Here is a 15,391-nt window from a genome sequence, read left to right on the forward strand (position 1 = left end):
ACAATAACAACAATCGCAACCGCAACAACGATAAATAGAAAACAGGATTTATCATCATTTTATGTGCAATATAATTTAATATATTCAGCTAAACAAAAAATTAATTCAAATGAAAATATTCAATGCATTCTATAAATTATTAACAAAAGCCACTATCAATGTCATTTGAAATAGGAGAGAAAAAAAATACAGCAAAGGAAAAGCAAAAAAAAAAATATTGTGTGAAAAAGGCGTTTAAAATTTTGTAATGTAAATTTTCTGTAAAAATCAACAATTATTTCTATAAGCTAAACTACATTTAAAACAAAAAAGAAAACAACATTATGAAAATACAAAAAATCTACAAATAATAAAATTGCATAAAATGTAAAGTAAATATAAGAGTATAAATATAAATTGAAATAAAGAGAAATAATAAAAGTATAAGAAGTATAAATGCAGCTAAATATGCAAAATATATTGATGTAGTGCTTGCTATAGTTGTAATTATAATTATAATTATAATTAAGCGGTAATTAGTGCGTGTGGTTAACTGTAGTTTAATTTATGAACGAGCAGAGAACAAACAAAAACATAAACATTCAATTCCGAATTATTCATTTACAAAATCTACTTAGTTTTCATGTGCGTGTTATTTAATTTTGCATTGTAAACTATTAAATGACAAAACATCAAATCACGTGGAAATGTATATGCAACAAATTTGTGCTAGCATTTAATTAATTAAATAGTTTTAATCTAGAAAATGGCAACTACTTTCTAAATAAATCAACAACATCAACAACAAAAATGAGAACAAGCAAACCGAAACACACAAAATAGAAAGAATGGATAAACCAATCTCAAATACTTACATATATAGTAATACATATTTGATAAATCGAAAGTGAGAGAGAGAGAGAGAGAGAGAGCGGAGAAAAAGAGATATCCAGGCGAGTAAACCCCATTTAAGTTGTAGTAATTGTCGTAATTTTAAAATCAAAATCAAATCAAATGAAATCAAACGAAACAATAAACAAAACATTGAAAACAAAAGCAAAAATCAATGGAACAAAATAAAAAGAAATGAAATTCAACAAAAAATATTCTTATGTCTGCAAAGCAACTCCTTCACACATCATTCACAGCCCCGTTCATTTATTCAGAACCACTTGACTGCGGCGGGCATTGGCTGCGTTTTGTAAAAAACGGAGTCAAAATCGAAGAGAATGGGTGCGGGATTTTGGGCAGGACACGCGTCGCACATTAATGCATTTCGCACATTAACTTTACACTTGAAAAAGTTAAGTGGCATTTGTATGATGTGCTCTGTGCAACGGAAGGAAGCATAAAATCTGTTCCATTAATCATAAAGAATGCAACAGGATATGCTTGAGGCTTTCAGGCTTTTACAGTACGTCGCTGAATGGTTCCATTATGTGCTCAAAGGCACAATTTTCACACAGCTCAGCAATTTACACTTACAGACACTGAGAGACAACAGCAACAACAGCTACCACATTGCGGAGGTAGGGGAGGAGGAGGAGGCGCATTATCAGCTTTCAAGGGGCTGGCAATAAGGCCGCATCCTGGCTGCGTTCACAGTCTCTCAGTCATGCAGTCAGCAAGCCTTTAAAGCATATTTGCAGCTAATTAATTAGCGGGTAAAAGTCTGGGTAAGTAGCTCAGCCTGAGGTCACATGCGCTTTTAAATAGATCATTTCGAGTGTTTCGCAAAATTCTAAAAATAAAAACGTCAATCAAGAGCTGCGAGATTTTTGGGTTTTTGGAGTCCTTTAAGCCGTCGTGCATTGAGCGCCTGTCACAACACTCAAATTCTCAATTCAGAGACAACACAAAACACAACACAACACTTCAGTCAAGTTCAAGTCCATGTCGGTGATACACAGAAAAAAAGAGAAGAAACCGACAGGCTTCAACTGTCGCCTACTTCAGTGTTGTGTGTGTGTTTTTTGCTCATTAAATCAACACCTCGGCCTTTGTGGAGTACAATGGCCAAAAGCTGGACAGATTTGTTGGGCAAAATCAAAGAATTTGGCTCAGCCTGACCAAACAAGGCCGCATCCCAGGCGAGGACAACAACAGGCAGTAAATGTGTCGTCGTAAGGGGATTTTTGCATTTGCAACCTTTTTGCGATTTCAATTTAAAATTTAAACAAATATGCAGCCAGAGACAGGGACAGAGACGCATGGCGAATCCACAAGGAATCGAGTCGAGGAATGTGAGAATTTCTGACTGTGAGTACAACGAGTACTTTCGGTACTTCGTTTACGGTTTGAACTTTGCTTTAGTTTTTTTTTAATTAATACAATTTCGTGCCACAATGGCGCACATTTGTCTTTGGCTTTGTCAATGAAACCTTAGGCTAAAGCTGCAGATACAGCTAATAATACAGATAGTTTGAGTTTGCAGTTGAAGTGGAAGTTGAAGTTCGAAATTACTTGCTGTACTTAGCGTGTTTACATAAATTAGCCTCAAGAGTGACGTTCACAGCGTTGCAGTTGCAGTTGCAGGACGTTGCAAAAGTTTTGTACACAAGAATTTCCTCGTAAAAATGACGCATACCAAACTTAGACACAACGGGGACGACGACGACTACGACGACGAATCGTTCGTGGATGTCGCACTGCCTGACGTTCCGTTCCAAAACTCAACAAGGCTGAGTTCGAGCCAGACACCAAGCCCAAGTCGAGGTCCAGCTCCATACCAAATTGGTATTGGTGTGCCAAGCGAAATACTCGTACAATAAATAACGCAGCAAAATAAAAGAAAAACTAAAATAAAAATAAAAAAGCAGCAGAGCTGCAGTTGAAGTTATTTGTGAAATTCATCCGTCAAAGTCGCTGCTGCTGTGGCTGTTGCTGTAGCTGTTGTTGCTGCCACGTCCCTGGCCAAGTTCGAATCAGACTTTGGGTCTTTGGGGCTGTTTGGCTGTTGGCGTAAAACTTAAAAAGCGTTCCTTTCATGGCTTTGCCATTGTCTTACCGGCTACTGGTCATGCCGCTGCAGCAACTGGAAGCTGCTGCTGTTGCTGCTGTGGCTGTTGCTGCTGCCGCTCCTCGGCTGCTACTGCATTCCTGGGCACCGTCCGCATGGAATGATGAACGATGTGTCGCTGATGACCTGATCAAAGTGGAGCATCTGCACGCATATCGATTGCACTGCCTCGACTGGCTGACTGGCTTACTGCCAACTGATGAGTGGGAAGGGCGACCAAGGGCAGCTCACAGCTTGCCAAAGAGGGAACAGACGGGGGAGGACAGAAGCAACAGAAGCTGCATGTTTAAGGACATGACATTTTTTGTCGTACCATTTGGTAAAATAACTTTGTTAAGATTTTTGCAAGTTTGCCAACTCGCTTTGGGGCTTTTTCGGGGCCCGTCAAAGGGCAGGCCGAGGCCGAGGCCACAGACAGGATCTTCAAAAGGGACAAATTTGACGTGGCATGGGGGCAAACCTTTTGTTTTGCTGTTTGGCTGCTGCATCTCAATGAGACCCGATAAATCTTCAACTTGCCACTGACCAGCCAGCCTGACCAGCCAGCAACCACAGCAGCAACAACAGCACCAGCAGAGGCAGTCTCCAGTCACCAGTGAGCAGTTAAACCAACAGCAACAACGACAACAGAGCGACAGTCGTCGTCGTCAGTTTTTGTTGTTGCCTTTCGGCCTGGTCAGTAGTCAGTGACCGATTTTATGACAAATGTATTTTATGAACTGTCAAAATAGGTGTTGAAAATGAATTAATTTGCTCCCGACTGACTGACTCGACTGGCCAACAAGCCGACAGGCAAAAACAAAATGCATTTGGCGGCAAACTTCAGACCCGTAAGCGTGACATTTGTAACAGCGTCAGCTGTGTAAGAGCTCAGATCAATCACAGGGGCAGAGAGTGAAGCAGGGCACAGTTCGCACAATTCAGCTGCGCTTGCGCCTGCTCCGAAATTTGAAACTGGCAATTAAAGTACACTCGAGTCGACTTCCTACGCAATCGGCTCAGACATCCATAGAGAGACTGCGCCTCAACCCCCGGCACCCGTTCTTCATATCAAATCTGCTAATTTAATCAACATCGTTGCATTGTACGCGTTCAGTGGGCGTGGCAGTCTGCGCAGGCACGTGACAAACAACCGTTTGAAGTTGCTCTAAAAAAACTCTCTTCGCAATTGCAGCTGGCAAAACGTTGACAAACACATTGCTATGTGTCTGCGAAGAGAGCATAGCAGAAGTCTGCAGCAGTTTACTTTCTATAGTGTAGCTTCGAAGTATATAAAAAGCTAAGCCCCTACGATCATATACACAGAAAGAAAAATGATTTAACTTCGATCTTGAAATAAGAATCAAAACTTCAGTAGAAAATTATACATTTAAGAACGTTCTTACAATTTTTGGTTTGAGAACATTGTGGAAATTTTTGTGAAGCTCGCTATAGATTTTTTTTAAGAAATTTTTTTTTTTAGAAATTGTCTTAAATACATATCTTTTATGCTTAAATTGTCTATTATTAAACTCTAACCCATACATATCCGACTGCTAAGTTTTTAGTGCCAACATTAGTTTTTAGGTCCAAATTTTATAGAAAAGTGAATTGGAAAATTCCCCAAAGGTACTTACAATTAAGAATGAGTTGCTCTTACAAAATTATAATCCGAAACAGAATTGATTTAAGAATTTTATTATGAAGAGCGAAAGGTACTGTTTTTTTTTTCAAAGCTTACATATACCTTTAAAAGTCAGAAAGTAAATTACACTGTTAAAAAAAACATTTAATAAACTATTTGTATTTACTATATACCTTTATCTATAGCCTCTGTTAATTTATTGCAGACATTTGAGGCAATAATTAAAAAACTTATAACACGTTAGACAAGCTCCCTCGAGAGCTGCGTCAAACGCAATAACGCAATAAATTGAAACATTTAGTATGCACTTCCTGCTGCAAAGTTCAAGTTGATCGAACGGATAGTCAAAAGTAGATCGTTGAGATCTATTTCGCAAAAGCCTTAGGCAATAACTCACATTTTTATTGATCAGCTGCATGCGGAATGACATAAGACCCTTGTATGCATCCCCGATATAGTATAAAGCAGTTGCATTCTTCAATCGATCGATCGATCGATCGGTTGGTTAATGTTTTATTTATCGTATATTGGAACAACGACAGAGATACAGGCACTGAAATGCATTATCCGAGTGGCATTAGAGCTTTCAAAAGCGAAATGCAGCATATGATTAAATATTGTAACGTTTTCATAAATACATAAATAAATGGTTAAAGTGCAAGAGAACTGCTACAAAAAGCCAAGCGATTCAAGTGCATCCCGAAGAGAGGGAAGTTCGAAGCTGGATTGCTGCTTTCCCAAGCGAGACTCGGGCGTGAAACTTGGACGTGGTGAAACGCGTTTTATGTGAAATGTGTGCCTCATGTTTAATGCGAAAGTTGTGTGAGCTCGGATCGGATGGGATCGGATCAGGCAGGCTGAGCAAATGTGTTCAACGCGACACCTAACACAGGTTGTTTCTGCTACACCTTATGCAATGGCCCATTGGCCGCAACGCAAGTGCAGAAAACGGCAACTCGCAACTTGCAACAGCACAACACTCTGGGGACAACGCAGCAGCATACGCAATAAACACATTAACGTGTTATTTAGTTGTCAACACGATCGAGCAACTGCAGCCTGCTGCTGACTCTTTGATATGAACCGCAAACAACAGAAGCATCTGCAATCAGAGAGTCAACCTGTTGTCTCCTCACCCATAAATTTCTATATGTTTAATGCTAAATTAACTAAATCCACAGAGTCAGCGACCAGCATTGCGATTGAGGCGTGTGGGTGCCTTAGACAAAGGGAAGCCAACAACAAGCGCAGCACAGCCTCCGTCTCAGCATCAGCTTCATCAAGAGGGTTGACAGGCAAAACAATGCCCAATGCTGAGGCTCAAGCTGAAGCTGAAAGTCGAAGCTGCTACACAATGTGGCGCGGTCAAGTGAAGCAAGTTCCCGTTGTCGTTTTTGGTGCCGTTCCCAGGCCAAAGCTCAGTCCAAAATAAAAAAGCGAGAGAGAAAAACAAGAAAAAATGCCGCGTCATGCGGATGGACGGATGCTTGGCTGGTTGAATGAATAGATGGATTGGATGAGCGGAGTGGAGAGTGGAGACTGCCAGTTTAAAACAGTGCCCAGCATTTGAGAGATATGTCATAAATTGATTGAGCCAAGTGCTGGTGCTTCTACACCCGCAATACACACACACACACACACACTCACACACACTCACACACACTCAGCACAGAGCCTGTGAATTGTCGTCGGCGACGGCGACTCATACACAAAACTGATTTATGATTATTTCGCAGACAATTAAGACAAATAAACGCAACAAGCCAAATTCAATTAAATCCATTAAAAACTAAGGCGCTGGCAAAAATTCTGACCAAGCATCGGGGTTGTCTCCCGGCTTCAGCTTGAGCTTGAGCTACTGCTTCACTTTGGGGCACCGGGTTCGGCTCCGGCTCGGGCTCTGGCTCCCACACTGTTTGACAAAAGATACGCCGACTGGCAATGGGGACAACTGCTTAGGAGCAGCGACTTTCAGTCCATGTATCTCTCTCTCACTCTCTCTCTTTCTCTATCTTCAACTGTATCCGTAACTGTGTATCTGTATCTGTGGCTGCGTCTGAGGCGATTGAAATGCTGCTGCTGCTCACAACAAGAGCAACAAGCAGACAGACAGCAGCAACAGCTAGAACAACAAGAACAGCAGCAGCAATAATATAAAACTTGACCTCTAGAGGTCAATTAAATTGACTCGATTTGCGGACGGCGCTGAAGCAATTCGATTAGAGGGCCAACAACAACATCAGCGACATCCAACTTATCGAGTTGAGCTGACGACATTCACATTCATTCGGGAAAGTGTTTGGGCTAATCAAGATGTGGCTCATGCAAACAACTTGAACTTAAGGTCGCACACAATGGCCCAATGTTGACAAATCAGCGTGCAACACGGGGTTTGAGGGTGCCCCCTGCTCTTGCCACACACTCGCACTTGTATCACATGCTGAGTACAACCCTAAAATCATACAATAACTTCCATATTAGCAGGCTGCCCCATTGTAGTTGAGGGAGATTCCACAGATATGGGGAAAAATTGGAATTTCAGTTAATTACTCGCAACACAGAATCTATGTATATTGTGTAAGTACTATGTGAGATATTTATAAAAGCTGTACTTAATCTATAAAATTTATTGATTTATTCTGGAAATTATTTCATTTATAAAATTGTAACAAAAATTTTAATAATAATCTGAATGTAATCGGTTTTGTATTCAATTAAATTACTTAAAATAGATTAGATAAATCACATTTAAAAGAAGGGTTTTAAAAAATATTTGGTATGTTGTGTAATTTATTAATTACAATTTTAATATGGAATTGAGTAAAATGAATTGCACTACTCTATGTTTTAACAGCTGTACTTCATCATAAAATGTATTGATTTGGTCCTAAAATTATCGAAATTAGAGACTTGTTAGAAGTTATTTAGAATTGTAGTAATGCAAATAAATTAAACTTAAAGTTACTTTATCATCGCTTTTAGAGAATTTGTAAAAAAAATATCTTTTCTGAATTTAAGCTGAAACATAGATTTAAAGCACAATATAAGTGTATATGTATAGAGAGAGTTATGGATAATAAAAAATAAGTTTATTTTTCCTATATATGAATGAATGAGTAATTATAAAATACTATTATTATAATGGCGCTGGCAAGCATTCTGACCAAGCATTGGGGTTGCATCCGGGTTCAGCTTGAGCTACTGCGCTAAAATATATTAGATTAGTTTATTTAAAATAACAGTTTAAAAAATATGTTTTATGTTATGGAACATGTAACAATCATAATATTTAAAAAAGAGGTTAATTCAATTAAATTGAAGCAATAAATAATATTAAATTGTTTATGGAAATGCTTAAATATGGATACCAAAAATGTAAGTTGAATTTATTATTATAAAAAACACATTTCCTCTTTCAAAAATTATAGTTTTTTTTTTTTGCAAACTTTTGTTGTCGCCAAACATTGAGAATTCCCGCTCTTTTGAGTGGACAATTTAACACTTTACTTTTGTGTCAACCGCATTGACTATCGATGACAACATCCGCAAAAACCATTTGATATCGCACACAAACACACACACAATTACCGCAAAAGTTTGTGCAAATGGTAATGAGCATTACACAAAACATACAAACACACACACACACATACAGAGAGACAGTTTTGCATTATATGAATGTGAGTTAACATTAATGGCGAACCGGAAGCAACGTTTGCCATGTTTGTGGCCAAAAAACTTTTGTGCATTACGCAAAATGCAAAATACGAGTATGAAAAAATGAAAGAAGAAAAGAGAAGAAAGTTATGATAATAGCAGATATAACGCATTAAAACTACGTGATATCATTAAAAATGCAATAACAACTAACAGTAAGCTGAGTGAGAGTGTGTGTGAATGTTTTCTGTGTGTATCGTAATCATAATCGCATTCGCATTCGCTCGTCCACCGGCTGTCAATCATATTGAAGTGAGCAGCAGCGCTCTATCCCAATGTGGATGCCACATGCTGTGCGAAACATTAAATACAACACGATAATGCTGTTGCATGCAGCATGAGGCGTGGATTTTGCACATTTTGTGCATTTGCACTGCGACAAAAACTGAATTTCATGCATTAAACATTGTGGCAATGGATTTTTGGATTAGAATGCAGCAGTTGCCACGCCCCACTCGAAACGTTTTTGTGTATTGCCATTGTTTGGGCAATGTGCGTATGTTTTTTTCATTGTTTTGTATGCGGATTATCATTGTAGCACTTCCAGGTTCTTTAATAGATCAATTTTCAATCAATATGTTGAGTGGCTGCCTGGCAGCAGACACCGTGTGAGTATTTTTCAATGGATGCACAGCACAGCGGGAGCATCATGTTTTGCAGGCGTGCAACAGCCTAATGCGAGGTCGAGACATCGAGCTCACAATTCCGACCTCCTATTGCGTTGCAGCGACAGATCAAAAGTGAGAGAGAGAGAAAGGATAGAGTGAGAGAGAGCGAGAGTCTCCGCTCTAATTGCAACTACGTAGCGGGAGCGTAGCTCAAGAAATCGATTAAGAAACCCACTGGGAGATCGCACACAAACCAGCAACCAACAACCAACAACCAGCAGCCGCAGAGCGGCCCATTGACCATTGACGATGTTGTCGTCGTTGTCGAAGTTTCTGCTGCTGCTGCTGTTGATGTTGTTGCTTTGATCGCATCTGGGGATTTCGCTGCGATTTGTTGCTCTTGCTGTTGCTGCTGTGTCTTTATTTTTTTATTATTATTACTACTATCTATTGATGGTGATCGGTGACCGGCAGGCAACCTGTTGCTCTACTCTGGCTGTTGTTGTTGTTGTTGTTGCCGTTGCTGATCGTATTTTGTAATTTAATGCTCGGCTTCTGGTTAATTGCCACTTTCATTGTTCAACGGACATTTGACGGACGTTTGCCAGCCCGATTCCGATTCCTATTTGTACTCGTCGCTGGCCGTTCGTTGTATTCATTGATTCGAAGTGCTGTCTGTCTGTTTGTGTGTTGACTCGTTGATAGATAGATATCTATGTATATGTATATGCACGTAGCCTAAGATTAACCCTTGGCTGGACCCCATTTGTGCTTTTGTTTTCGCTTTGGTTTTGGTTTACTTTTGATTAATTTCGGTTTGAACTTTGCCGGCCGATCAACCGCTGTGCTCTGTGGCTTTCGACTACATCGACTACTACTACCACTATTTTTCACACTGCTCTCTTGAGACCTACTGACTCTATTCGTTACGCATGTCCACAAATGGCAACACACACATAACAGACGACTACAAAAGCTTCTTCATGCTGATTGAAATACATTTTGCCTGAGAAATGATCGAAATGGATTGCGACAGCAGTTTTAATCGAATTTAGTACGCACCCAACTTCCTAGAATCATTAATTCTGTTTTTGTTTTCTTTTGTGCGCAACAGAAACTAGAACTGAATAAATTTTAATATTGCGTAGTGAAAGCGAAAGAGTTTTATATCTTGAAATGAAAATGTAATTACTTCTATGTCGATTTCAGCATATTAATTTTGTTAAAATTGTACAAAATTGTGTAGTTGCTTCTTACGTTTATTTTCTCTCAATAAATATGTTAAAATAGAAATGATAAAAATAAATCACATTTTGTAGTAAAGCTTTTAATCATCAAATATGTTACCAACTTTTATTTTCAGACTTTCGGCATTCTACACATTTGATTTGTCGTTTTACGAAAGAATTGTTCATCTTGAAATGAGAATTGTTTAAGTTCCTAAATATATTTTTCCATTATTGAATGTATTTATTTCTTTTATTTTGAGACTATTCGCGATATTAAAATTTAAGTTGTCTTAACATTACAGATGCAAAATTAAAAATAGTTCCATTTTCAAAATTTCTTGAGCTAAAAAGATTTGACTACATTTTAAGTTAACTTTAATTCATTAATAAAAAGATAAATTATATATACAACTATTATTTATATAATCATAAAAAAAGGTTTAAAGTAGTTGCTATGTTTAATTTTTATCTTATTCATTAAATAATATGTTATGTGCACAGCACATCAAATATATTATATTTAAATATCTTCATTTGTAATGTTATTCTTCTGTTCAATATTACTTTCAACTAACACACTCAATTACAGGATCAGATAACACATAAACCTGATGTTTTCACTCATAATATGATCATATAGGAAACAGCAGATGCAAGTAACTACCGTTATGAAGAGACAACCCGTTATTAACCATGAAGAGGAATAACCATAGACGGATGTCGCGAACACCCACAGATCTCTAGATGCGATTGCAATAACAACAAGAACAATTTCAGAGGGAAAAGTCACCCCAAGGAAAAGGGGTTAAAGGTGAAAGAAAGCGTTGGTGGCTGGTTGCCAGCCAGTCGCAGCTACCCCATCATCTGTAGCATTTGCCACTCGAATGGACGCAGCAACAATGTGGCAACAAAGGCATAAGTCGCAGTTTGCAGTTCGTGTGCGGAGATTCGTATTCGTATTCCGAAACTGAATCGGGTTCTGTGCACGCGGTCTTTTGTTTCAAGCATTTCCGGGGCCAACAGCAGCCGAAAACCGAGTGCGAATCGTGCATGTGGCAAATCGGAATTCAAATTGGATTCTTAAGACGTCAAGCAGCAGAACGAAGCAGGAATTGTGCACCACAGCTTAGGGCGGAACTTGCCACTCGCTCTCGCACATTGCCACATTGCCGCACACACTGCGAATGCCACGAATGCTTTGCTCTGAGTACGCGTACTCAAAACTCACCAGAGTCGTACTTCAACGTCCGTTCAAATGCTGAATTCCGTTCACCTTTCGCTCTTGCTCTGCACATTGTGTAATCCAAAACGCGCCGGAAATCAGCTCAACAAAAAACAAAAAAAAAATGTAAAATGAATGAAAACATAAAAAATAGCGTAAAGAAGAAAGAAAGCAGCAACAGCAGCAACAACAACAAAAAATTGTATTTGGTTTACGCCCATGCGAGCGCTTTCAAAAATACAATTGCATAAAAAACGGCGACAGCGACGACTGGATTCAGATTCGAGATTCCAGATTCCAGATTCAGATTTTAAGGTGTAGCCTGCTGTACAAACGGCAAGACGGCTGCGAAATTTAAGACGGATCCTTTTTGTCGCTCACCCCTCACCCCAAAACAAATCCTGTTGCTCGACCTGAGGACTCTGTCCCAATTTATTATTGTATGAATTTCAATTTTTCAAGTGCCTGGCTGCTGCTTTTGCTGCTGGTTCCCAATTATTATACTATTTAAGCATTTGAAGTGCGATGTGCGAGTTGCTTGTACTTAGCCCAACCAGAGATATGTCAATTAAATATTGTGAACAGTCAATTACGAGTGCGCACTGTACAATTATTGCGAGTACTGTGAACAAAGAAAGCCACAAAACCCAACTAAGTAATTTTAAAAATCAACTTTTAGCACCTTCTGCACAGCCTCCTTTAGTTTCTTTTTTGCTTTGTTTCTGTCTTTGACTGTGGCGCATTTCACTTTCAAGGTCGCCAGACATTTTAACGTGGTCTATAATCTTTCTTTTTTGTATTATAAACATGTACCTATACACACACACACATACACATATGTGTGTAGTATCTGTTGTACCTTCGTGTGTCCCGTTCGCCCATTTGGCAAACATTAAATTATCATGTTGCTGCTTTGGCTTTTCGGCATTCATTTTGGGCCAATTTGCAATTATGTTGGCCATGCGCTTGTGGTTGTTTTTGCTGTTGTTGTTGTTGCTGTTGTTATTGTGTGTTACTATATATATTATTATTATTATTATTATTTTCAACAGACACCATAACAACAACAACACTATGAAATTTAGTAGTATATAATCGTGCCCTGAGCTGGCAAAACCGAATACGAATACCGATGCGAGCATCAACGCAACAAAGTGATTGACTTCTGATTGACTTGCTGAAATGTGCCGAACAGGTTGTGATCGTTGTCCAGACGGAGACCTCAACGCATCGCATCGCAACGCAATCATCTGACCGGGTTTCGGGTTACCACATGCAACATTTTGTAATTGAAGTAAGCCATTAAGATCAACCTGATCAACCAAAAAAAAAAAAGCAACAAAAATTGTAGTACAAATAATGTCCTATTAAATTTATAAAATGACTTTCTGTTGACAAAAAATTTATGATGATTTATGTATCTTTCACAATTTACACTTTGGCATACGAATTAATAAAACCATGAAATGAAAAAAATATTGATATTGATCTGAAATGCGAAAACAGCATGAATCTTGATCTGATCCTCATGGAATCGAATTAAGATAACATTTGCCTGTTCAAAGGGGCAAGTCAATTTTGTTTAATCTTTGAAATTATTAGATAATTATTGGATTGCTAAAATTGCCCTTTAAGTTTATAAATAAGACGATTTTTTGTACAAAATAAATATTTTTTTTAGTAACACCACAACAATTTTGGATGAATTTGAAATGGTAAACGTAGACAAAAATGTTTCGATAGATTCTTTCTCAGTCAATTTAATGTATTGAAGACAAATTGGCTTTAACTTAATCATCTGAAATAAAACTGCATTGAATAGAAGAATAGCCCTGGAATATTTTGTATCTTAGTAAATTCTTTATTCAAAGAACTTCGAACGTTAATAGTTATGTTAGCCCACTTTAGAAAGTATGTATTATGTAGTAATTTTTAATGAAGAAATGCATTCCTTGCAGAATTTATTTATATTAAGTATAGAAACATAACTATATTTGGTTTTTATTAGATTTTATTTTTAGGATTGTATTAATAATAAAAATTGGCACACATTTATTTAGCTGAAAACAGTAATCACAATAAAAACATTTAAAGCATAAGCACAAATATTTGTAATCATTACTAGAATTGGCTTCTTTTTTCAAAATAAAGTATTTCCTTTGATTTTTCATTTTGGTGAATTTTATGCAATTGTGGACACATTAGTTGAGTTGACGACGTGCGTCGTCCTGTTGAGCTTTAATTCTTTAATATATAGAGCGCATTTTGACGGGGTTTGGGTTGGGTCCGGTTGGGGCTGACGATGACGGTGACGCTGACGCCTAAACGCCCCAAATTGAAATCAAGTCACGTATTTGATTAAACATGGCGACTGCCATGTTAGACGCTGAAAGCTTCACTCGTGGCTAACGAGGCGACAGCTTCAGCTTCAGCTATAGCTTCGATTGTAGCAAGTCGCACTCGCAGTGGCAGGTTCAATGCTGCTGATGGCTGCCTCCGCTCACCTTCACATCCGCCACAGCAGCTGCTGTTGATGCGACCATCAATGGCCTAATTGCACTTATTATAGTTGTAGCCGTAGCCGTAGCCGAAGCTGTGGCTGTGGCAAGCTGAACGGCCGCCCGTTTAGAGCTAAGAAGTCATTATGAAATTTCTCATCACACTTGCAACTTGCAACGCGCGACGAAGAGGCTGCTGAACGTAAAATCTCAGCATTCATTGAGATTGCCGCAGCGGCAGCTTTGCTGCACTTCATAAATCATTGCGGGCCGCCACGAAATTGAATTAGAAAATTAATTGAAATTTTCATAGCAACTCATTTAAAATAGTTTGAAATTCGTATCAACCGACGACTGCAAAACTTGCCACCATGGGAAACTTGTGCCAATGGGCGGCAGGCGCGCAAAACTTGGACGCCATTTTTAATGATGCTACGCCCCAGAGTTTATTTCTACTTTGTTTTCTTTTTGTTGTTGTTTTGTTGTATTTTTCTGCGTAGGCTTGCAGCATGCTGCACAAATGCCTTTTTTGCATGCCTCACAGAAACAAAAAGAGAGAGAGAGGGAAACTCCCGCTGCATAGTTTGTGTTACCGCAAAAAAAAAGCAAAAAAAAAAAAAACTCAAAGACTTTGCCAAGTTTTGCTGCTGTCGAGTGGTTTTCTTGTCGAGTTCCTTAGCTCCCTCTGCCCAAGTGCAATAAATGTATTTTTTCCTCTTTTGCCAGTTGGGTGTATTTCTCCTCCTGGCACTCTTCCCTCCCCTCTGTGGTCGATTTTGCTGCCGCAAAAAGCGAGTCGAGTAGCAAAAATAAGTTGTATGCGGTTTGTGCGAGCTCTCGCTCCTCTGATGCGTTGTTGCGCATTTTGGGCTTTTGGCTTGGCTTGACTTGGCTTGGCTTGGGTGGTTCAGTCTCTAGCACGCAAAACAACAACAACAAAAACAACACCAACGACTGCGAGTGCGACGACAACGTCATGCCATATAAGCCACAAGCAACTGTGTCGGCCATAATGCGTTGTTGTTGTTGCTGCTTATATGCCAGCACACAGACGTATGTATTATACATATGTGTGTGTGCTTATGCACGCGTACCGCACGTACACGCAACATTCAGCAACATGGCGTCGCCTCACGCACACACACACACATGATAGCATAAGTATGTATGTATGCTATACGGATATGAGCTGAGCAGAAAAAATGAAAACTAAAAGAGAAGCGCTTTCATTGGAATGCCGTTGTAAATTTGTACTTCTTCTTTTTGCATTTTGCGCTGAGTGTTAGCGTTTTGTAGGCACTCGCGTCGCTAGTATTTTTAATGCCCCCTTATTACTGAATGCATATCACACACACACAGAAATTGCGTATACGCACTGTGCATTGAGTTGTTGTTCCGAGCTACTCTAACTTGAAATTAAATAACATATAATAAGTGTAAACAAATGTCATGCATGACCTGGCTTACGGCAAGTTGTAATTGCATTTTAACAAAT

General features: G+C 38.8%; 1 long non-coding RNA gene across 2 annotated transcripts; it reads left to right on the top strand.

Moving 5' to 3' along the window:
- The first annotated feature begins 997 nt into the window (after positions 1-997).
- On the top strand, positions 998-6,151 carry LOC127565538 (uncharacterized). 2 transcript variants are annotated; one of them, XR_007954861.1, is made up of 3 exons: positions 998-1,393; positions 1,467-1,655; positions 5,804-6,151. It is a non-coding gene; the product is annotated as an uncharacterized LOC127565538 (long non-coding RNA). The 2 variants fall into 2 exon arrangements; XR_007954860.1 differs by lacking the exon at positions 5,804-6,151 and adding an exon at positions 2,366-2,794 and having other exon boundaries at positions 1,467-2,238.
- Positions 6,152-15,391: the final 9,240 nt, after the last annotated feature.

Source organism: Drosophila albomicans, chromosome 3, assembly GCF_009650485.2.
Source record: "Drosophila albomicans strain 15112-1751.03 chromosome 3, ASM965048v2, whole genome shotgun sequence".
Classification (NCBI taxonomy): Eukaryota; Metazoa; Arthropoda; class Insecta; order Diptera; family Drosophilidae; genus Drosophila; species Drosophila albomicans.